Below are 21,884 nucleotides of genomic sequence, written 5' to 3' on the forward strand. Positions count from 1 at the left end.
TGGAGACGCAGCGCCTGCACCCAGGTACGATGCATGCCCCCAGCTGCAGGGGCTGTGGCCAGTGTCCGCGTGTCTGTCCTGGGGTCTCAGCAACAGGGCTCTGACAACCAGGTGTGCACTGCCCACCCACGGGCGCGATGCCAGCTGGGGCGCCGGCCCCCGGCAAAGGAGCCAGGGGCCAGCTTGCCTCCAAGAAGGTGGACCTCTAAAATCTTCCAATAGACAAGGTCATGTTTCCTTGACTTCAGAAAGGATCCCCAGGGCCTCAGAAGCTCCAGGGTGCAGATCACCAGCTGTGGGGGCAGGCCCCGCTCTCGTCAGGGTGGGTTGGGACTCTCACCATGAGGTCAGAGGTGAGGGACAGACGTCTCTGTGGAGCACAGCTGAGCCAGCACCCTCCTCCCTGCAGCCCTGGCCTGGCCTCATGGCTGAAGGACCTCCCTGGACAGAGCCTTAGGCCTGAGTCTGTGTTACCCCACAGGTATGCAGACCCCCGCAGCCTCCCCACCCCGCCCTCACTGTAAGGGCTGCCCTGCCCCCAGCACCCACCCACGGCGCCCCATCTGCTCCCCGTCTCCCACCCCCGCACATCCGCGCAAGCTGCACAAGCCACAGAGCCTCCCGCTCCCCTCCAAACGGCCCTGCGCGCGCTGCCCTGCCGGCGCCTGCGGGGAGCCGCTTTGGGAAGGCCGGCCCAGGACCACCGTGCGGGAGAACCTCGCACCGCCTCGGCTCCTGACGCCCCCGCCCCGCCCCGCATCAGCGCCCTGGTTTTGCCTGGGCGGTAGATCCGAGCGCGCCAGCTGACGGTGCGCGTGCTGCCCACCACAAGGCCTCCCCCGGCCCGCCGCGGGTGGGAGGCTCGGCTCCGACCCCGACGGGGCACCGACCGCAGGGCTCTGCCGGCCCCGCAGAGCGACAGCTGCCGCCCTCACCCTCACCCAGGCAGAACCTCGCTTTGCTCCCTTCCTTCCCAAGCTCGCAGAAACACCCGATTTGTTTCTTAAATTCAACAAAGGTCCTGCGGGGAGTGCAACACGCGCCCGCCCTGCCCTTGGGAGGCGCCGAGCTGTGTCCTCCCCGCGGGAGGGAGCCCCTGGTCGTCGAAGCCGGTGCGCACCCGGGCGACTTGGGGAGAGGGGTCGGGGGAGCCCCGGACGGCCGCGGGGCTCACTGCGGGTCCCCGCGAGTTCCCGGCTGGGTCAAAATCCATTCTTGACCCCCCGGCCGGGCACACGCACTCCAGGCGGGCGGCGGCGGGGGCGGCTTCCTAGATACAAGGGCTAGGTGGACAGAACGAGTTCTGCGCCGGGCTCCGAAGACCGGACCATGGGGGCGGGCCTGCGGGTCACCCCAAAACCGCGGGAGCCCAAAGGCGCGCGCGCTCAAGGACGCCCCGGGCTCCTTTGGGACTTGACGGCCTGGGACACCGTTAGGGGCGCAGAGGGAACCCCACTTCCCCTGCGGACCCCGCGCCGTCCGCCAGCGCCGGGACCTCCCCAGCTTCCGGTCCTCCTCGCACCCCGGGACCAGCGTCCCCGCCCCGACCTAGGGCCGGGCGGACGAGGGCGCAGCGAACACTCGGGTCCACGCCGAAGCCCGGCCCCCTCCCCAAATCCAGGTCCGCCCCGAGGCCGGCGGGAAGGCGGCCGTGCGCGCGCCCGTGAGCGCAGGTAGGCGGCGGGCGGTCACCGCACCCCGCCCCGCAGCGCATCAGGGCACAGGGGAGGACCCTGTGCGCCCGGGACTCGCCCACAACCCGCCCCTCCTGGCGCGCGCCCACCCTCCGAGCCGGGACAGGCGCTGGGGAGCCCCGGGCAGCCCTGGTCCTCTGCGGGCTGGGGACGCCGCTCGCCGCCTCCTGCTCACCCGGGTCCCCGCGGACGGACGGGGGGCAGGACCTCCATGAGAGCTCGCCGACCCCGGACAGGCGTGTGCGCCCCTGCCGGGCTACGTCCTGGTCCCTCCTGTGCAGACCCCCGATCCCCCCGCCCGGCTCCTGCCGGGGCGCCGGGCGGACACTTCCCCCGGCCTTGGTCCTGCCTTGGGACCCCCGGTGGAGACCCTCGGCCTCGCGGTGCGCCCAACTTTACCTCGGAGTCGGGGCCCCGCGGCGGCCTCCTCAGGACGGAGCGCGGCGTCTCTGGAGCCGCAGCCCCGAGTCCGGCGCCGCCCCGCGCACCGCCCCCGGCCCGGCCCGGTGCGTCCAGGCCCGCGGCGGCGCGGCGCCCCCTCGCGCCCAGTGGCGGGTCCCGAGGAGCCCCAGGCGGCGGGAGCCGGGAGCCAGCGCCGGTCTTTGGCAGATGGCCTGGCGGACCCTGGGCACGGCGCGCGCACAAGTGGTCAGTGTCACACACACGCTCGCACTCTGGCCATTGCAGAGCCACCGCCGCCTCCCGTCCACGCCCGCCGCCCGCAGGCTGTGTGGCAAAGGAGCAGACCGCGGGCCTTTGGGGTTCACCAAAGCCGCGGGAGGCGGCCGGGGACGCCCGCGTGGACGGGGCTGTGCGTGTGCAGTCGGAGGACCAGGCGCGTCCCAGGGGCGCCGGCCTGGGTCAGGGCTGCAGGCACGACACGCACGGTTCTCTAGGCTTCGGCGCCGCGCCAGGCCCTGGGAGGAGGTTTTCTCCGTGGACTTCTCGTGGAGGTGGGCGCCCCGAGGCCGCGGCCCGCCTCCCGCAGGGATCACTGTTGCGGGGGCTCAGGCTGCGGGAGGTAGAAGTGGGCTGGAATCCTTTACACGCAGAAGCTCTCATGGAAACCGCTTCTCGGAAAATAAACACAGAACTCATGGGAAGCTTGCAGGGGGCTCTGGGCCCAGGCCGGCCACACACCTAGACGGGGGGGGGGGGGGGTGTCTGGGGGTTTCTTGGGCAATTCCCTCATCCCAGTCCCACACAGGGAGGGAATGTTCACCCCAGGTCCACCCTGGCTGCCCCCTTTAGTCCCTCATCGCGCCCGGTCCCTGGGTTGCTGTCACCTCCCTTCCCGCTGCAGGGCTACCGGCCTGTCTCCCACAATGCCCTGCCCAGATGACCCTGCACGCCCGTCACGGCACTCTCTAGGCCTCAGCAGTCTGTGCACTGGGTTTTTCTCCCTGATCCACAGTCTCCAGGCTGGTGCCGTGGAATCCACGTGTAGCATGTTCTAGGTGCCTCCACCACGTTCTCTCATGTCAGCTTTCCCCAGCGTTTTCCTGAGTGCTCTGGTTTGAGTGACCCTCCAAGAGGTCCGCAGAGTGGCCATGTTGAGAGGTGGTGGGGCCACCGTGCAGCCATCAACACAGTCCTCGCTGGAGCCGAGCCCACGCTGGCACCAGGCCTGAACCTCCCGAAGTGTGAGCTCAACAAACTTCGTCGAGTGCTGGACCTCGGGCATTAGAGCAACGGAGAATCTCGACCCTGCTTGCTCGGGTCTCCTCGTGAGCCAACGGCATCGCTGGGGTCACCCATGCAGCCACTGCTCTGCGTATGATCAGGTGCTGGGGTTCCGCCCCTGCTGTCCAGCAGGTCTGCCTCCCACCCCTGCGGTCTGCTCCGATGTTGGGGGAGGAGTTAACTTAACAAAATGGACACGGCATCAGCCGGGCATCAGAAGTGGCCGGTCTGCCCAGATTACGCATCTGCAGGTCGCCGGGTGGTCTGGTGGGGTCCCAGGGCGGGGCTGACACCGCCTTCTTGGGTCGGTGCAGCAGGACTTGCTGGCCTGGCTGTGCAGAGCCCGGATCTGCGGCCCAACTGCAGGCAGGGAGAATGGCGGCACCCCCTCCTCCGCGTGTTCTCATCACTGAATGAGTTGATGCTAGGACACAGGTGGCCCAGAGTAAACAAACCGATTATTATCATGGTTGCAGGCACTTCCAAAATGTGTAATAATCTCCCTCGTTCCAGGCAGTGCAGCTTCCCACACAAGGCGCTCGTCTGCAGACAAGGACGGGGCCGCGCCGCTGCGGGCGGTCCCAGCCAGGTCTCCCTCTCTGGCCACGCGGCTCGGCCGGGCTCTCGGTGAGCCGCAGCCAGGGCTGAGCCTCTTGGAGTCCATCTCCACTTCCTCCTCATTGCTCCAGCCCCTTCATTCTCCAGCCACGCGTGTCCCGCTCCTTTTACTACATTTACTGCTCTTTTCCCTGGACTTCTGTCTGATGGTTGTTGAAACAAGGATGCGGGTGCCAGGGATGTGGGACCTCCTGGCAGCCACCGTCCTGGGTCCCAGCCCTGCCAGGATCACAGCGTGGGGCCGACAGCCTGGGGGCGGGGCTGGAACGCGCGGAATCCTGACAGGAGCAGCCTTTACTGCCTGTTCTGAATGACGTCGTCGCAGGCCTGGGCTGTGCACCTGTTCGTTTGAGCGGCTTCTGTCAGAAGGAGCAGAGATTTCAGAATTCCTGTAATACTTGTAAACTTTTGTGTGAAAAACACAAACAAGAACATAACCACTTGAACTCCATTTCCATCATCTAAACTTTGTCAGCATTAGCAAAACACTTGAGTTTTATATATATATTTGTTTATAAAAACAGCATCTTAGTACAAGTAATATACTAGACTTCTGCCACCCAGAAAATAGCGTTTTCAAGTCTCTGATATCATTTTTTTTTTTTTTGGACAGGCAGAGTTAGACAGTGAGAGAGAGAGAGACAGAGAGAAAGGTCTTACTTTTTCCGTTGGTTCACCCCCAAAATGGCCACTACGCCAATCCGAAGCCAGGAGCCAGGTGCTTCCTCCTGGCCTCCCATGGGGTGCAGGACCCAAGCACCTGGGCCATCCTCCACTGCCTTCCCGGGCCACAGCAGAGAGCTGGCCTGGAAGAGGGACAACTGGGACAGAACCTGCGCCCCAACCGGGACTAGAACCTGGGGTGCCGGCGCCGCAGGTAGAGGATCAGCCAAGTGAGCCGTGGCGCGGGCCTCCCGTTTTAAACAGAGTTCCTCCTGTGGAAAATACCACACTTTACCTGAACTCTATCACTTGACAATGATTTTTTCCTCCAGTTTTCCACTGTCATCGGACACTGCGAGGGGTGGGTAAGTGGCACGATTCAGTCCCAGCTCTGTTCCAACTTCCTGCTAAGGCACACCTGGAGGCAGCAGGGTCCCTGCCACCCACCGGCATCCCATGTGGGCATTGGTTTGAGTTCTGGCTGCTCCACTTCTGATCCAGCTCTCTGCTATGGCCTGGGAAACCAGTGGAGACAGCCCAAGTCCTTGGGCTCCTGCACCCGTGTTGGAGACACGGAGGAAGCTCCTGGCTCCTGGCTTCGGATCAGCTCAGCTCTGGCCATTGCAGCCATTTGGGGAGTGAATCAGTGGATAGAAGACCTCTCTCTCTCTGTCTCTCCTTCTCTCTGTCTCTCCTTCTCTCTGTGTATAACTCTGACTTTCAAATACATAAGTAAATCTTTTTAAAAAATTTCCAGAGCTGGCACTGTGGCGCAGTGGGTTAATGCCCTGGCTTGAAGTGCTGGCATCCCATATGGGCACTGGTTCTAGTCCTGGCTGCTCCTCTTCCGATCCAGCTCTCTGCTATGGCCTGGGAAAGCAGTACAAGATGGCCCAAGTCCTTGGGCCCCTGTACCCATGTGGGAGACCCGGAAGAGGCTCCTGACTCCTGGCTTTGGATAGGCACAGCTCCGGCCCTTACGGTCACCTGGGGGGTGAACCAGCGGATGGAAGACCTCTCTCTCTGTCTCTTCCTCTCTCTGTCACTCTGTTTTTCAAATAAATAAAAATAAATCTTTAAAAAAATTTCCGCCACCCCTAAGGAAATGCTGTACCCCTTGGCTGTCCCAGCCCCCCACAGCCCCCAGAAAACACTGGTCTCAGCATCACCCATCTTCCCGTCATCCTGCGATGCCCACAGAGCCGCCCTCCCGCCAGGGCTGCTCTCGGCCAGCCCGACCTCCTCCTGGTCCGCGCTGGTCTGCTTTGACAGATCAAGAGTTTCCCGGCACAGGGAAGACGCGTCTCCCTTTGAGTTTCCGCCTTTGGTCCTTTCTTTTAACCCTGCCCTTCAGTTCTCCCGCTCCCGATCTATTTCCTCATCCGACTTGGAGCCAGACAGGGAGGGGCTTGCTGCCGGCCACCTCCCAGCTGCTGCCCACGGCGCCTAGTCCTTTCCCTCACATCTGAAACAGGTGTGCTCCTGGAGCCGGTGTAAATTAAAGGGTTGTGACTGGGTTCAGACAAACCCTGCGTGTGGTGAGCCCTCTGCTTAGTGCTCCCCGTCGACGGCTGCTGCCGGAGCCGACAGCTGCACACTTACCGGCTTGGCAAGGAGGGGCTTCCTGCCCTGAACTTCCTGAGCCCGGCGTCTGGAGTCACTTGCACCGCTGTGACCACCTCCTGCCCTGCCCGACTCAAGGTGTCTGTGAGGTTGTAGCCAGCAGCTGCGGCTCATTCAACGTACACCACCCTGGAACACGGAGCTGGGCGCCCGTGAACCTAGCGCTCACCCTGCCCCCCAGGCTAACTCGATGGCAACTGTGGGTGCTTGGGTTGGTTAACACGTACAGCCTACTGCACTAAACGCCACTGGGGCTGTTTCCGCCCCAGCGATGCCTCAGGGTGCAGAGTGGAGTCCCTCTGTCGCCCACGCAGTTCAGTGGCTCAGTGGGCGGGTGGACGGGGCACCTTCAGCCGGCTCACGCACCCCACAGCAGGCGCTGGGGAGCCGTGGAAGGGAAAGCAGTGATGCCGGCTGTGTGCCGACTGATGGGACGGTGACCTCCAAGCAGGCAGGCCCCGAGTGCAGCTACACAGCAAGGATGGCGCCCGCCCGTGGGTTCCATCTTTCGGGACCAGTTTTCTTTTCTTTTCTTTTATTTATTTATTTATTTATTTATTTATTTATTTATTTATTTATTTATCTATTTTGACAGGCAGAGTGGACAGTGAGAGAGAGAGACAGAGAGAAAGGTCTCCCATGGTCTCCCATGGGGTGCAGGGCCCAAGCACTTGGGCCATCCTCCACTGCACTCCCGGGCCACAGCAGAGGGCTGGCCTGGAAGAGGGGCAACCGGGACAGAATCTGGTCTAGAACCTGGTGTGCCGGCGCCGCAGACGGAAGATTAGCCTAGTGAGCCGCGGCGCCGGCCTTCAGGACCAGTTTTCAATTCTTCCAAAAACAAGAGCCCCCACCCCACCCTGCTTGCCGACTCTGCAGAATGCAAAGAGCCAGTGAGAGCGGCAGCCGCTCCCAAGTGCCACGCAGCCCGAGGCCACCCTCGCCTGTGCTGCAGGAAGCTAAATCTAAACCCAGAGCAGCCCAGGGACGGGCAGGCCCATTGGCCTCCACTGCCCCTTTCCTGGTCCTGCCTGCTGCTGGAATTGTCGGCTCTTTGCACCTGAGAGGCATCTCGGCCTTCGTCCCCGGCCTGGAAGTCCTCAGTACTCTCCTGCCTCCTATAAGCTGTGCAAACAGCACTGCGTCTACCCGGGACCCTCCAGTGCAGCCCAGCCCCTGGGACGCGACCTGCTCCCTCACTCCCTGTCCGCTGTGGCTGACTGCCACTCCCCTGAGTGGCGCTCTCCTGGGCTTCCCGTTCAGCCGACGTGAGCGCCAGATGGTTGCTCCTAGGGGCGTGTGCGTCTCAGGGGAGCGGCCCTTGCAATGGGACCGTTTCCATGCCGGGCTTTCCTCCTCCTCCTGCACAAGGCCACCCTCACCATGCTCCAGTCGATACGTAGGTCTTGTTTCTCCTCCTGCAGCAAACCTGGACTCCCAGGCTGCCAGGAGGCCCTCTGCGCGGCACGAGTCCCACACCGTGGCTTCCGGGCTGCCGTAGCCCTACAGGCCTGGAGCTAAGTACAGGACTCCCCGCAGTTCTGGAGAACACTTCCATCTGTGGCCAGGCCTCCAGCATCTGCTGGCAATGAGCATAAACCCACAGCGCAGCAGGAGTCCCCGCTCTTGGCATGCGACATGCGTCTGAGTAACTTCGGTCCCTGTTCTCTTGTGGGACTGGGAGGACCCTAGCCATGGCCTCTGGGGAGCACCAAGGACATGCTGAGTGTCGCGTCCCTCGACCAGCAAGGAAGACACGACCCGAACTCTTCTTCCAGCAGTTTATTCAGGAACCTCTTTCAGACTTTGAATCTCGCGCCCTTTTTTCTCCCCTCCCTCTTATAGCCATCCGCGCACCAATCAAAAGCGGCCAAGTGGCAAGCATTGATTGGTACAGCAACGCGGAAGCCGGAAGGGAGCTCAAACATCTCCTTATTAGGAGATGTTTGTTTCTCGCCAGTCCTTCCGGGGGAAAGGAGCCGGCGCCATCTTTAGGGCGCCGTGCAATGGCTCCCCACAGTTCCCCCTTTTTGTTTTAGAACTAGGCATCTAAGGATTACAGGAGAAGGTAGGGGTCTGTCCCCCACTGCCAGGCATCCACCTGGAACAGCATCCTTTTCGCGGGGGTGGGATCTGGGATGCCAACCCACATGCAGACAGACTTGCCTTCCAGAGAACGTAATGGCTCGTTCTCTCTGCAGTGCTTTGCCTCGCACCCTGCACCCATGCCTAGCATTCAAGGAAGGCCAGCCATGCTTGCGGCAGTTGTCCAGCCTCAAGGGCATAAAAGGCTTGAGCTATCATGGCCAATTCCCGCCAATGAGCTGTCCTCATCCTGCACAAACACCACAGGCAAAATAACACAACAAGTAACAGCAACCCCGTCAAAGCTCCAAGTCCCACCCACTCCTTCAGGCTGGAGACAGCTGGATCTGGGATGACAGTCCAGATGCGAAGGAGACATCCACACGCGTGGAGTTGATGGTGACCACGGCAAGGCGCAGTTGCTCCAAGGTGTAGTCAAATTCCGTGGACCAATTTGGCATCGGCTTTGGGAATACTGATAGAATCCCCCATCTCTGCTCCGCCAGTGTCCGCTGCATTTGAGGCAGAAGTATCAAAAGCAACAGCAGGATTCTCCTCATGGCAGACCCGCCTGACCGCTCGCTCCGGAACCCACACCGGGTCATGTTGATCCTGTGGAAAAACACAAACAGCACCTCGTGCCCATGCCAGCACGGGATCAGGGCCACGCCACTGGCCCGTCAAGAGATCTTTCCATTTTACCAACCCTCTACTTGGGTTTCCTTGTTGCTGATGCCTGTCCGCGGCTGAGTGCCCATGCACATCCAAATTTAAAAAATTAATTGTAAATAAGACTAAGGCAATTCTCTCTCTCGGGGTGCGGCTATAGCCAACTCCCCCTTTTTGTTTTAAAAGATATTCTTTCAGTGTGCGGTGTGCTCGCTCAATTATGCCCTGGCCCTGAGGATTGTATGGCAATCCATGGACAAGTTGAACCTCCATTTTTTGGCAATAGGTGGTAAAGGTTTGAGATGTATAGGCCGGGCCATTATCAGTTTTTAGCACCTGGGGTTTCCCCCAGGCGGCCCATGCATCCAGACAATGAGCGATCACTTGACGTGTAGATTCACCACTGAGGGGAGAGGCATACATAATGCCTGAGCACGTGTCCACTGAGACATGAACATATTTCAATTTCCCAAATTCCGATACATGGGTCACATCCATCTGCCATACTCTCCCAGGCAGTAACCCTCTAGGGTTTACGCCAACACTAGGTTGTGCACGAGTAACAGCACAGTCAGCGCAATCAAGTACAATCTGTCTGGCATCTGCGCGGGAAAGATGAAATTTCTGCTGCAAAGCGCGCGCGTTGACATGAAAAGATTGATGGAAAGCTTTAGCAGCCTCTGCGGAAGTGGTAAAAAAGATGAATTCCTGTCTAGTACACAGATCTACTCGCGCATTGCCTTCACATAAAGGACCAGGCATGCCTGTGTGGGCTCTAATATGCTGAGCAAAAAAGGGATTTTTCCGTGACCAAAGCAACTGCTGGGCTATATGTAATAGGGATGCAATTGGGCTAGAAGGTTTAATCGGCCCTGCGGTTTCCAATATCTTTAATGCGTTCACCACATATAAGGAATCTGACAACAAATTAAAGGCAAAAGAGCACTGCTTAAGGACCTCAATAACTATTTTTAACTCCACAACTTGAGGTGAGCCTGGCTGAAACTGATGAAATACCGGGTCATTACCCTCTACCATATAAACCCCACAGCCTGTTTTTGACCCATCCGTAAATATATTTGGAGCACCTAGTAATGGCTCAGCGGCTGTAATTTTTGGAAATACTACCGGATGTTCTTTAAAGAATTGTAACAATGGACTTTTTGGTAAATGATTGTCTATAAAGCCTGGGAACCCACAGCGAAACACTGCCCAATCATCTAAAAGAGCACATAGGACGTTGACTTGTTTGGCATCATAAGGAACAATCACTTCACACGGCAATTTTCCAAAATATTGTAAACATTGTTGCAAACCTTCCAGTGCTAGCTTTGCCACCGCTGCCGGATAATACTCAATAGACTTGGCTGGAGAGCTCCTTGGATGTATCCATAAAAGCGGACCTTCCTGCCATACTAGCCCTGTAGGTTGGCTAAGCGTTGGGAGAATGCATAATGACAATGGCAGATTTTCATTCATTCTGCATAAGAATGCCTCCTGTAATTTCTTTTCTACCTTCTCTAGGGCCTCCCTGGCCTCCGGAGTTAAGCACCGCGGTGAGTCCAATGCCGAATCACCACGCAAAATGACATAAAGTGGCTTAAGTTCATAATTGGGAAGATTCAAATAACCCCTAACCCAATTTATATCTCCTAATAATCTCTGAAAATCATTTAAAGTCTTTAAACTATCTTTGCGCAATTCCACCTTTTGAGGAACAATTTGAGTACTAGTTATGCAGGATCCCAGATAAGTTGCAATGCTTCCTTTTTGAACCTTTTCAGGGGCAATAAATAACTTCTTACTTTCTAACAACTGAATCAAATATGCAAAGCCATCATCTAATACGAATTCGTCTTTTGCTGCTAAGAGGATGTCATCCATGTAATGGATGCATTTTAGGGAAGAAAATCTCTTACGTAAAGGCCCAATCGCTTGACCCACGAATAGCTGACACATTGTGGGGCTGTTAGCCATGCCCTGTGGAAGCACAACCCATTCATACCTCTGGTCAGGCTGCTCATGATTGCACGCCGGCAAGGTAAAGGCAAACCTTTCACAATCCTTTGTATGTAGGGGTATGGAGAAGAAACAGTCTTTAATATCTATTATTATTATGGGCCATCCCTGTGGAAGTGCAGATAGAAGAGGCAGCCCACGTTGCACCGGCCCCATGACCTGCATCTGCATATTAATAACTCTCAAGTCATGTAGCAACCGCCACTTCCCGGATTTCTTTTTTATTACAAAAATAGGAGTATTCCAAGGCGATACAGAGGGTCTAATGTGTCCTAAATTCAATTGTTCTTGAATCAATTGCTGCGCTGCGACCAATTTGTCTGAGGACAGAGGCCACTGAGGAACCCACACTGGGTCCTCGTGCTTCCAAGTAATGGGAATACCTTCCTCAGCGGCCCCTATGAAAAACCCAGCCCTTGGCGAGAAGGCCTCTGCACTACTTCAGTGGGCTCATTTCTTCCTTGTAAGAATTTTCCTATTCCATAATTCGGATGGTGTCCCATATCCTTCATCAATTTTTGAGAAACACGGGAGTATTCATTACTTAATTTATAGTTCATGTCTTTCAAAAGGTCTCGGCCCCATAAAGAGATAGGTAAATCCAAAACATAAGGTTGCACCGTGCCTGAATGTCCCTCTGCATCCTCCCAGCGCAGCATTACTGCGCTCATCTCAGGAGTTTCTGAATATCCCAGTCCCCGAAGGGATTGTGAGGATGCCTGCTTAGGCCACTTTGGAGGCCAATCCTTGGAGGCGATGATACTACGGTCTGCACCTGTGTCTAGTAGGCCGAGAATGTCCTTTCCATTTATTTTTATCTTTAAGGTTGGTCTCTGGTCTAGTTCTAAAGACAAGAAGGTACAATCTACGCCTGTGGACCCAAAGCCTTCACTTCCTCGTTGTTTCTTTGATGCACTGAACTGCAAATGCTTGCTAGGAAGGATTACAAGTTGTGCAATCCTGTCTCCTGGATTAATAGCTGTTATACCTCTAGGGGACTCAACCATGATTTTCACCATGCCAGTATAATCCGAATCTATGACTCCTGGATGAATTATGAGACCTTTCAAGGTAGAGGATGAACGTCCCAACAACAATCCCACTGTCCCTTCCTCTAGGGGTCCCTGAAAGTCTGACTCAATGGCTTGCACTCCCATTTTTGGTGTCAGTATGAGTCTGGTGGTGGCACAGGTCCAGGCCTGCAGAGCCTGCAGTGGCTCTCCGTGGTCTCTGGGATGTCTGAAGCTGGGCCACTGACTTTGCCTCCCCTGCTGCTGGTCCTGATGGGCGCCCTGATGCTGACTCTCGAATGCCCCATATATTTGCGGGCCCTGGGGACGAGGGCCCCGCTGCCCGTTTTTTGGACGCGCCCCACCATTGCCAGAAACAAGGACGTTGCCATCAATGTCCTTTACCGAGCGGCATTCGTTGGCCCAGTGCTTTCCCTTCCTGCATTTTGGACAAATTCCTGGTCCTTCCTGTCTTTGTTCTTTGCCTCTTCCCCTTTGCGGACATTGCCGCTTCATATGTCCCATTTTTCCACAGCTGAAACATGCTCCAGCGTTCCCTGATCCCCTATTGCCCTTCGTGATTTGAAGGACTGCTGCAGCAAGGCCAGTGTTGGATAGCGGCCCTCCTATTTCCCTGCATTGTTTTATCCATACCTGAAGCCCTTTGCTCTTCCATGGTGTTATAGCGGCTCTGCATTCCTTAGTGCACTGCTCAAAAACCAACTGTTCTATCAGCGGCATGGCGCGATCTGGATCTCCAAAAATCCTACCCGCAGCTTCCACCATGCGCGCTGCAAAGTCTGAAAACGGCTCGGTGGGTCCCTGTGTAATCTTTGTCAAATTCCCACTTACCTCTCCTCTGTTGGGTATAGACTTCCAAGCCTTGATGGCTATCTTGTTAACTTGTTCATACACTGCATGTGGGTAACCTGTCTGCTGGTTAGCGAATCTCCCTATGCCTAGCAGCATATCTCTGTCCCAATGCTGATTCCCTGCCGCTGCATTTTCTGCCGCTTGTTCATTGGCAAAGTCAATCAGGAAAGCTCTGAAGTCTAAGTATTGTCCTGGTGACAATGCGGCACGAGCCAACCCGCTCCAGTCATTTGGAGTCATGCAGTATCTTTGAAGATTTTCTACTTGAGCCAGCGTGAACGAGCCGCTGATGCCATAGGCTCTTACTGACTCCGCTAGTGATTTGATTATCTTTATGTCGAGGGGTTCCTCGTACCTCTGCCCTTGCGGATCTTGGAAGACAGGATAGGCACTTAACAACTCCGCACCAACCTGTTTCCAGACTCCCGGACAGAAAGTCCGCCCTCTTTCTTGCGCGGATACAGGCTCATACTGAGGAGGAGAGGCTTCAGGCTCCTCCCCTAAGTTCCCCTTGAAAGTACCATGCTTAAGTTCCTTTTTTCCTTTTAATTGCAATTTCCTCATTTGCCGATTTAATTCCCGTACTTGCTTTATACCAGACTCTTTGTTATCGCCACACTCTTCAGACTCACTGCTGCTTTCTGAGCTACTTTCTGCACTAGAACTACTTACTAAGGAGGGGCTGCGCAACTCGGAAAGATCGGGGTACAGTTTTTTCCTAGTTCTTTTCCGACTCTCCTTCAAAGTTTTCCCTTTTTTACTGGCAGCTCTCTCAGAGCGCTCTTCCTGAAGCTCCTCCAAGGCAGCTTGACCGCTCAGAATAGCTTCACTACACTGCTCATCCTCGAGGCATGCTCGCACTAACTTCCATATTGGTCTCACTCCCCCTTCAAGATTACCCTGTTCAAATGCAAAATCCAAATCCCTGCCTAGTTTGTCCCATGAAGGGATAGTAAGGCTTCCCGAAACCCCATACCAGGGTGCAATGGTATCGCAGTTACGTAAAAACCTATGCAACGTACTAGGCTTAAGTTTCAAACCGTTTTCCCGAAGCAGCGCATTCAGCGCCAGAAAAATTTGACGGGACTGTGAATTACCCATCGTCAAAAAATTGCGCTCCTTCCCTGGCCACGGGTCAGAGCTCCTTCTGCTTTTGTCGCAGAACTTCCTCTGCTTTAATCGCAGAACTACCCTCCCGCTTTTATCGCAGGACTGCCCGCTCTTATCGCGGATCCCCACCTTATTTTCCCGGGGGACTTACCAGCGCTGCCCTGACTGCAGGAAGTTCTGAGTTCGCGTTCGAGATGTTCCCCGTACGGGCCACCAGTTGTCGCGTCCCTCGACCAGCAAGGAAGACACGACCCGAGCTCTTCTTCCAGCAGTTTATTCAGGAACCTCTTTCAGACTTTGAATCTCGCGCCCTTTTTTCTCCCCTCCCTCTTATAGCCATCCGCGCACCAATCAAAAGCGGCCAAGTGGCAAGCATTGATTGGTACAGCAACGCGGAAGCCGGAAGGGAGCTCAAACATCTCCTTATTAGGAGATGTTTGTTTCTCGCCAGTCCTTCCGGGGGAAAGGAGCCGGCGCCATCTTTAGGGCGCCGTGCAATGGCTCCCCACAGCTGAGGCCGTGAGCAGGTCCTCCACGTGCTCCCACTGTGTGGACCTCACGTCGCCAGGGAAGCCCACTCACCAGTGCCAGTGGCGCTGCTGTCCTGGGGCCACTCTGCAGAGCCTCCGTGTGGACAGCCCTGGGCAGGCGTGCGCACTCGGCTGTGGGCTGGTCCCCACGCCCTGCACTCACTTCATTTCTGACTTGGGCATCGTGGCACGTGTGTGTACACACGTGGTATACGTGTGTCCCTCCGACATGGCTGCTGGTGGGTACTTCTCAGCAGAGGCTCCGTTGGCACGTGTCATGCCACGCTCTGTCCCTGTGGGTGGGAGGGGCTGGGGCCACCTTGGGGGAGAAGTGCTGTGGGCTGCTGTCCGGAGGGGATGACCCCTGGCTGTGCTTGAGAGTATTCAAGACAGGTTCTTCCCAAGGGATGAAAATGAAAGTGCCAAAAAATCCGAATGTCAGCAGGCATTTGAAAGCACTCCCCGAGCTCTGGGGTGAGGAACTCGGACTGCAGCGAGGGCAGTTTTTCCTGTAGAATTAGACGAGGGTCTTCCACCCAGCCCTGCTGTCCTGTTCTGAAAATCTCTCCTGAGGAAGTACATTGGAGATGGAAGAATGCCAGGCCCAGGCACGCTCACAGCAGCCGTATTTGTAACATGCAAAGCTTGGAGCTGTCAAAGTGTCCAGCATTAGATTTGACAGAGCACAGAGCAGAGCAGCATGCCTGGACCATTACGTCGCATTAGAAATACTCCTGGGGAGCGTCTCATGACACTGGACACTGTCCACTTCGTGTTGATAAAGCTGTGTGCACAGCTGATGGTGACTGTGCAGAGCCAGCCGTCACCGGGGGCGGCACTGGGCTAAGCCAGCTAAGTCAGCTGACTGTGCCTTCCTGCTCCCTGGTCCTCGTCTGAGACACGCGATGCTACAGAGTCGGCTGGGCAGAGTGTCTGCCTTGCCAGGGACTTGTGAGCAGGAATGAGGACAGAAAGCAGAGACGGGGCCTTGGAGAGTTGTCTCTCGGGTGCTGGACTTGGGTGATTTGAACTTTCCTTGATTTTTCTGAATTTTCCAACTTGCCTAACTTTCAAAACCATAAAAGGTAGAAAACATACAAGGCACAGAGGGACAGTTTTTGTCCTCAGACCCTCTTGTCACTCCAAGCACAGCTGCCCAGAGACACGACGGGAGGGGTCATGGCACCCTGTGGAGTTTGACCTTTGGCCTTTGGTGGTGCACCTGCGGCACCTGCGGGTGTGCTGCGGAGGAAGCCGCAGCATCCCCACACAGGCCGTTCTAAAGTGCTGCGAGCTCCCGGGGAGTCAAAGCGCTCTCCCTGGCACAGAACAACTAGGCGGGCAGAAGTTAAGCAGACAGGCCCCTCGTTCACTAGACACGCCTGCATTGAAAAAGGAGGGGAGAGAGAAGCGTGTGCCCTTCCCAGCCGGTCTGCTGTGGGTTTGAGCAGACGGAAGCTGTGTTCACTCCAACGACCGGCCCCGTGCTAGAGCACTTATTTCGGACAGGGCCAGCACCTTGGCTTAAAGCCGCGTGACCGGCACAGGGCTTGGCTCTTCTGCCAGCGTGTGCCGGGAGGCGAGTCTGGCTCAGGCAGACCCAGACTTCGGGCCCCAGGGGCGCCTGCCCATCCTTCTCCCATTCTGCCCAGCACTGCGTCTTCGGCTGTTTCTCAGTGGTGTTCCCAGGGGAGACGGGGGCTCCTGACCACTCAAGGTCCCAGTGACCCCAGTGTTGAGAAGGTTCTGGCAAAGCTCCCAGGGAGGCTGCGCCTGGTTTCACTCGGGTGCTGTGTCCACTGCTGAACAGACTGTTGTGGGCAGAGGCAAGAGGGTCCTGATAGATCAGGGTGCAGTCGGGGGGAGTGGGGGACCTGCTGGTGGAGCAATGTAGCCCTTCCCCCAGGAGGCAGCAGCCTGGTCTACACAGCGCACCAGGCTCTCAGCCTCGGCACCGGGGCCCTTGGGACCCAGCTCATCCCCTGTGTGAGCATCTGTGCCTTGCAGGGTGTTGGGCTGCAGGCTGGCCTCCATCGCCATCGCTGACAGCGCCCCCGGGGAGGGGAGGGGCCCACAGTGTGGCTGAGGTTCATTGCTGTGTGGCCGTGGCCATATTCTGAATGTTCTGCCACGTGAATGACAGCGCTGTGTTCAGGGCGGAGGTGAGACGTGGTCACTCAGACCTGATCTTAGGTCACCCGGCCCTGACTCGTGCAGAGCTGAGGACGCTCAGTGACGTCTCCAGTGCAGTGCAGAGGCAACGCTGACGTCCCCTGGGTGGCGCTGCTCACGGCAGAGCAGGGGAAGCCGGCCCTGACGGTGCGCAGGAACAGCCCAGGCGGCGCGAGTGCCCAGGCGGTGGGGCTCTGGGAGATGAACTTCCCGGCAGGCCTCCAAACTCCCAACCCTCCCAAACGGGGGAGCAGGAGCTAAAAATAGAGACGAGAGGTGATGGTAACCACTGCAGCCCTCTTCCCCTCCTCCAAGCTGAATAATTCCGATTTGTTAGCAGTTTCTTACAGACTTATCTGCCAACACTGCAGGCATCCGTGTGGCTGTGGACTGAAACCATCCGGAGTTCCTCCTCTTGCTTGTAAGCCATGGAGCCCAGCACTTACAGTTCCTGCGGCATCAGTGCAGACAGATATGCCAGGAAGGGCCGGGGCCTGTCTGTAAGAACGCTGGGTCCGTCGGAGCAGATTCTCAAAGTGTCTCGGAGAAAAGCTCTTCACCAAGCAGTGGAGAGCAAGGGCGCGAGCTGAGGCAGCCCTGCCCACTTCTGCGTGTCCAAGTGCACACGCACGCCACCACGGCCTCCCCCGCGGTCACCACGGCCTCTCCCGGGGTCACCTCGGTCTCTCCCGGGGTCACCACGGCCTCCCCCAGATGTCACCACGGCCTCCCCCGGGTTCACCACGGCCTCTCCTGGGGTCACCACGGCCTCCCCCGGGGTCACCACGGCCTCTCCCGGGGTCACCATGGCCTCTCCCAGGGTCACCTCGGCCTCTCCCGGGGTCACCTCGGTCTCTCCTGGGGTCACCACAGCCTCCCCCAGATGTCACCACGGCCTCTCCCGGGGTCACCATGGCCTCTCCCGGGGTCACCACGGCCTCTCCCGGATGTCACCACGGCCTCCCCCAAGGTCACCATGGCCTCTCCCGGGGTCACCACGGCCTCCCCCGGGGTCACCTCGGCCTCTCCCGGCTTCACCACGGCCTCTCCCGGGGTCACCACGGCCTCTCCCGGGGTCACCACGGCCTCTCCCGGGTGTCATCATAGCCTCTCCCGGGTTCACCATGGCCTCTCCTGGGTTCACCATGGCCTCTCCCGGGGTCACCACGGCCTCTCCCGGGGTCACCATGGCCTCTCCCAGATGTCACCACAGCCTCTCCCGGGGTCACCTCGGCCTCTCCCGGGGTCACCATGGCCTCTCCCGGATGTCACCATGGCCTCTCCCGGGATCACCATGGCCTCTCCCAGATGTCACCACGGCCTTTCCCGGATGTCACCATGGCCTCTCCCGGGGTCACCATGGCCTCTCCTGGGGTCACCATGGCCTCTCCCGGATGTCACCATGGCCTCTCCCGGGGTCACCATGGCCTCTCCCAGATGTCACCACGGCCTTTCCCGGATGTCACCATGGCCTCTCCCGGGGTCACCATGGCCTCTCCTGGGGTCACCATGGCCTCTCCCGGATGTCACCATGGCCTCTCCCGGGGTCACCATGGCCTCTCCCGGGGTCTCCACGGCCTCTCCCGGATGTCACCATGGCCGCTCCCGGGGTCACCATGGCCTCTCCCGGGGTCTCCACGGCCTCTCCCGGATGTCACCATGGCCTCTCCCGGGGTCACCATGGCCTCTCCAGGGGTCTCCACGGCCTCTCCCGGATGTCACCATGGCCTCTCCCGGGGTCACCATGGCCTCTCCCGGGGTCTCCACGGCCTCTCCCGGATGTCACCATGGCCGCTCCCGGGGTCACCATGGCCTCTCCAGGGGTCTCCACGGCCTTTCCCGGATGTCACCATGGCCTCTCCCGGGGTCACCACGGCCTCTCCCGGGTGTCATCATAGCCTCTCCCGGGGTCACCACGGCCTCTCCTGGATGTCACCACGGCCTCTCCCGGATGTCACCATGGCCTCTCCCAGGGTCACCACGGCCTCTCCCGGGTGTCATCATAGTCTCTCCCAGGGTCACCACGGCCTCTCCCAGGGTCACCACGGCCTCTCCCGGATGTCACCACGGCCTCTCCCGGGGTCACCACGGCCTCTCCCGGGGTCACCATGGCCTCCCCCAGATGTCACCACGGCCTCCCCCAGATGTCACCACGGCCTCTCCCGGGGTCACCACGGCCTCTCCCGGGGTCACCTCGGTCTCTCCCGGGGTCACCACGGCCTCCCCCAGATGTCACCACGGCCTCTCCCAGGGTCACCATGGCCTCTCCCGGGGTCACCACGGCCTCTCCCGGATGTCACCACGGCCTCTCCCGGATGTCACCACGGCCTCTCCTGGATGTCACCACGGCCTCTCCCGGATGTCACCATGGCCTCTCCCGGGTGTCATCATAGTCTCTCCCAGGGTCTCCATGGCCTCTCCCGGGTGTCATCATAGTCTCTCCCAGGGTCACCACGGCCTCTCCCAGATGTCACCACGGCCTCCCCCGGGGTCACCACGGCCTCTCCCGGTTCCGTTTGCTGTTATTGTAAACAGTTTCCATGCATTCAGAGCTTCCCTGGATCATCACTCAGGGAGAGGCCTGGATCCTGTGCTTAGAGAAGCTTCGCTCGCAGGGGCAAGAAAGACACACTGGTGGGACAGGTGTGACTGTGCAGGTGGACATGGTGGACGTGATCCTGTGACAGGAGTGACCACGCGGGCTGACACAGCCATGAGGACGTGGTGACAGGAGTGACCATGCATGCTGACAGCCATCAGCATGTGGTGACAGAAGTGACCATGCAGACTGACACAGCCATGACGATGTGGTGATAGGAGTGACCATGTGGGCTGACACAGCCATGAGGATGTGGTGACAGGTGTGACCATGCAGACTGACACAGCCATGACGATGTGGTGACAGAAGTGACCACACGGGATGACACAGCCATCAGCACGTGGTGACAGGAGAGACCACGCGGGCTGACACAGCCATCAGCACGTGGTGACAGGAGAGACCACGCGGGCTGACACAGCCATCAGCACGTGGTGACAGGAGAGACCACACGGGCTGACACAGCCATCAGCATGTGGTGACAGGTGTGACCATGCAGACTGACACAGCCATGAGGATGTGGTGACAGGAGTGACCACACGGGATGACACAGCCATCAGCACGTGGTGACAGGAGTGACCATGTGGGCTGACACAGCCATGAGGATGTGGTGACAGGAGTGACCACACGGGCTGACACAGCCATGACGATGTGATGATAGGAGTGACCACACGGGATGACACAGCCATGAGGACGTGGTGACAGGAGTGACCACGCGGGCTGACACAGCCATGAGGACGTGGTGACAGGAGTGACCATGAGGGCTGACACAACCATGAGGACGTGGTGACAGGAGTGACCACGCGGGCTGACACAGCCATGAGGACGTGGTGACAGGAGTGACCATGAGGGCTGACACAACCATGAGGATGTGGTGACAGGAGTGACCACGCGGGCTGACACAGCCATCAGCATGTGGTGACAGGTGTGACCATGCAGACTGACACAGCCATGAGGATGTGGTGACAGGAGTGACCACACGGGATGACACAGCCATCAGCACGTGGTGACAGGAGAGACCACACGGGCTGACACAGCCATCAGCATGTGGTGACAGGTGTGACCATGCAGACTGACACAGCCATGAGGATGTGGTGACAGGAGTGACCACACGGGATGACACAGCCATCAGCACGTGGTGACAGGAGTGACCATGCGGGCTGACACAGCCATGACGATGTGATGATAGGAGTGACCACACGGGATGACACAGCCATCAGCACATGGTGACAGGAGTGACCATGTGGGCTGACACAGCCATGAGGATGTGGTGACAGGTGTGACCATGCAGACTGACACAGCCATGACGATGTGGTGACAGAAGTGACCACACGGGATGACACAGCCATCAGCACGTGGTGACAGGAGAGACCACGCGGGCTGACACAGCCATCAGCACGTGGTGACAGGAGAGACCACACGGGCTGACACAGCCATCAGCATGTGGTGACAGGTGTGACCATGCAGACTGACACAGCCATGACGATGTGGTGACAGGAGTGACCACACGGGATGACACAGCCATCAGCACGTGGTGACAGGAGTGACCATGTGGGCTGACACAGCCATGAGGACGTGGTGACAGGAGTGACCACACGGGCTGACACAGCCATGACGATGTGATGATAGGAGTGACCACACGGGATGACACAGCCATGAGGACGTGGTGACAGGAGTGACCACGCGGGCTGACACAGCCATGAGGACGTGGTGACAGGAGTGACCATGAGGGCTGACACAACCATGAGGATGTGGTGACAGGAGTGACCACGCGGGCTGACACAGCCATGACGATGTGATGATAGGAGTGACCACACGGGATGACACAGCCATCAGCACGTGGTGACAGGAGTGACCATGTGGGCTGACACAGCCATGAGGACGTGGTGACAGGTGTGACCATGCAGACTGACACAGCCATGAGGATGTGGTGACAGGAGTGACCACACGGGATGACACAGCCATCAGCACGTGGTGACAGGAGAGACCACGCGGGCTGACACAGCCATCAGCACGTGGTGACAGGAGAGACCACGCGGGCTGACACAGCCATCAGCACGTGGTGACAGGAGAGACCACACGGGCTGACACAGCCATCAGCATGTGGTGACAGGTGTGACCATGCAGACTGACACAGCCATGAGGATGTGGTGACAGGAGTGACCACACGGGATGACACAGCCATCAGCACGTGGTGACAGGAGTGACCATGTGGGCTGACACAGCCATGAGGATGTGGTGACAGGAGTGACCACACAGGCTGACACAGCCATCAGCATGTGGTGACAGGTGTGACCATGCAGACTGACACAGCCATGACGATGTGGTGATAGGAGTGACCACGTGGGCTGACACAGCCATGAGGACGTGGTGACAGGAGTGACCACGCGGGCTGACACAGCTATGAGGACGTGGTGACAGGAGTGACCACGTGGGCTGACACAGCCATGAGGACGTGGTGACAGGAGTGACCACGCGGGCTGACACAGCTATGAGGACGTGGTGACAGGAGTGACCACGTGGGCTGACACAGCCATGA

General features: G+C 58.3%; 1 protein-coding gene and 2 long non-coding RNA genes across 3 annotated transcripts in view; 1 reads left to right on the plus strand and 2 right to left on the minus strand.

Annotated features, from left to right (window-relative positions):
* The window catches only part of KCNG2 (potassium voltage-gated channel modifier subfamily G member 2), a 45,607-nt gene extending 43,400 nt beyond the window's left edge, over positions 1-2,207 (minus strand). Inside the window, exon 1 of the mRNA XM_051840431.3 lies at positions 2,094-2,207. The gene's annotated coding sequence lies outside the window, so the exon portion shown is untranslated. The remainder of the gene's footprint in view (positions 1-2,093) is intronic.
* Positions 2,208-8,045: 5,838 nt separating this feature from the next.
* Positions 8,046-15,252, minus strand: LOC149123666 (uncharacterized). The gene is made up of 2 exons (XR_016213823.1): positions 14,199-15,252; positions 8,046-8,978 (listed from the first exon to the last, which is right to left on the minus strand). It is a non-coding gene; the product is annotated as an uncharacterized LOC149123666 (long non-coding RNA).
* On the plus strand, positions 8,978-14,353 carry LOC149123667 (uncharacterized). The gene is made up of 2 exons (XR_016213824.1): positions 8,978-12,125; positions 12,600-14,353. It is a non-coding gene; the product is annotated as an uncharacterized LOC149123667 (long non-coding RNA).
* Positions 15,253-21,884: the final 6,632 nt, after the last annotated feature.

The sequence above is a fragment of the Oryctolagus cuniculus genome, chromosome 10, assembly GCF_051225735.1.
Source record: "Oryctolagus cuniculus isolate XC-2025 breed Fujian yellow rabbit chromosome 10, ASM5122573v1, whole genome shotgun sequence".
NCBI classification, from domain to species: domain Eukaryota; kingdom Metazoa; phylum Chordata; class Mammalia; order Lagomorpha; family Leporidae; genus Oryctolagus; species Oryctolagus cuniculus.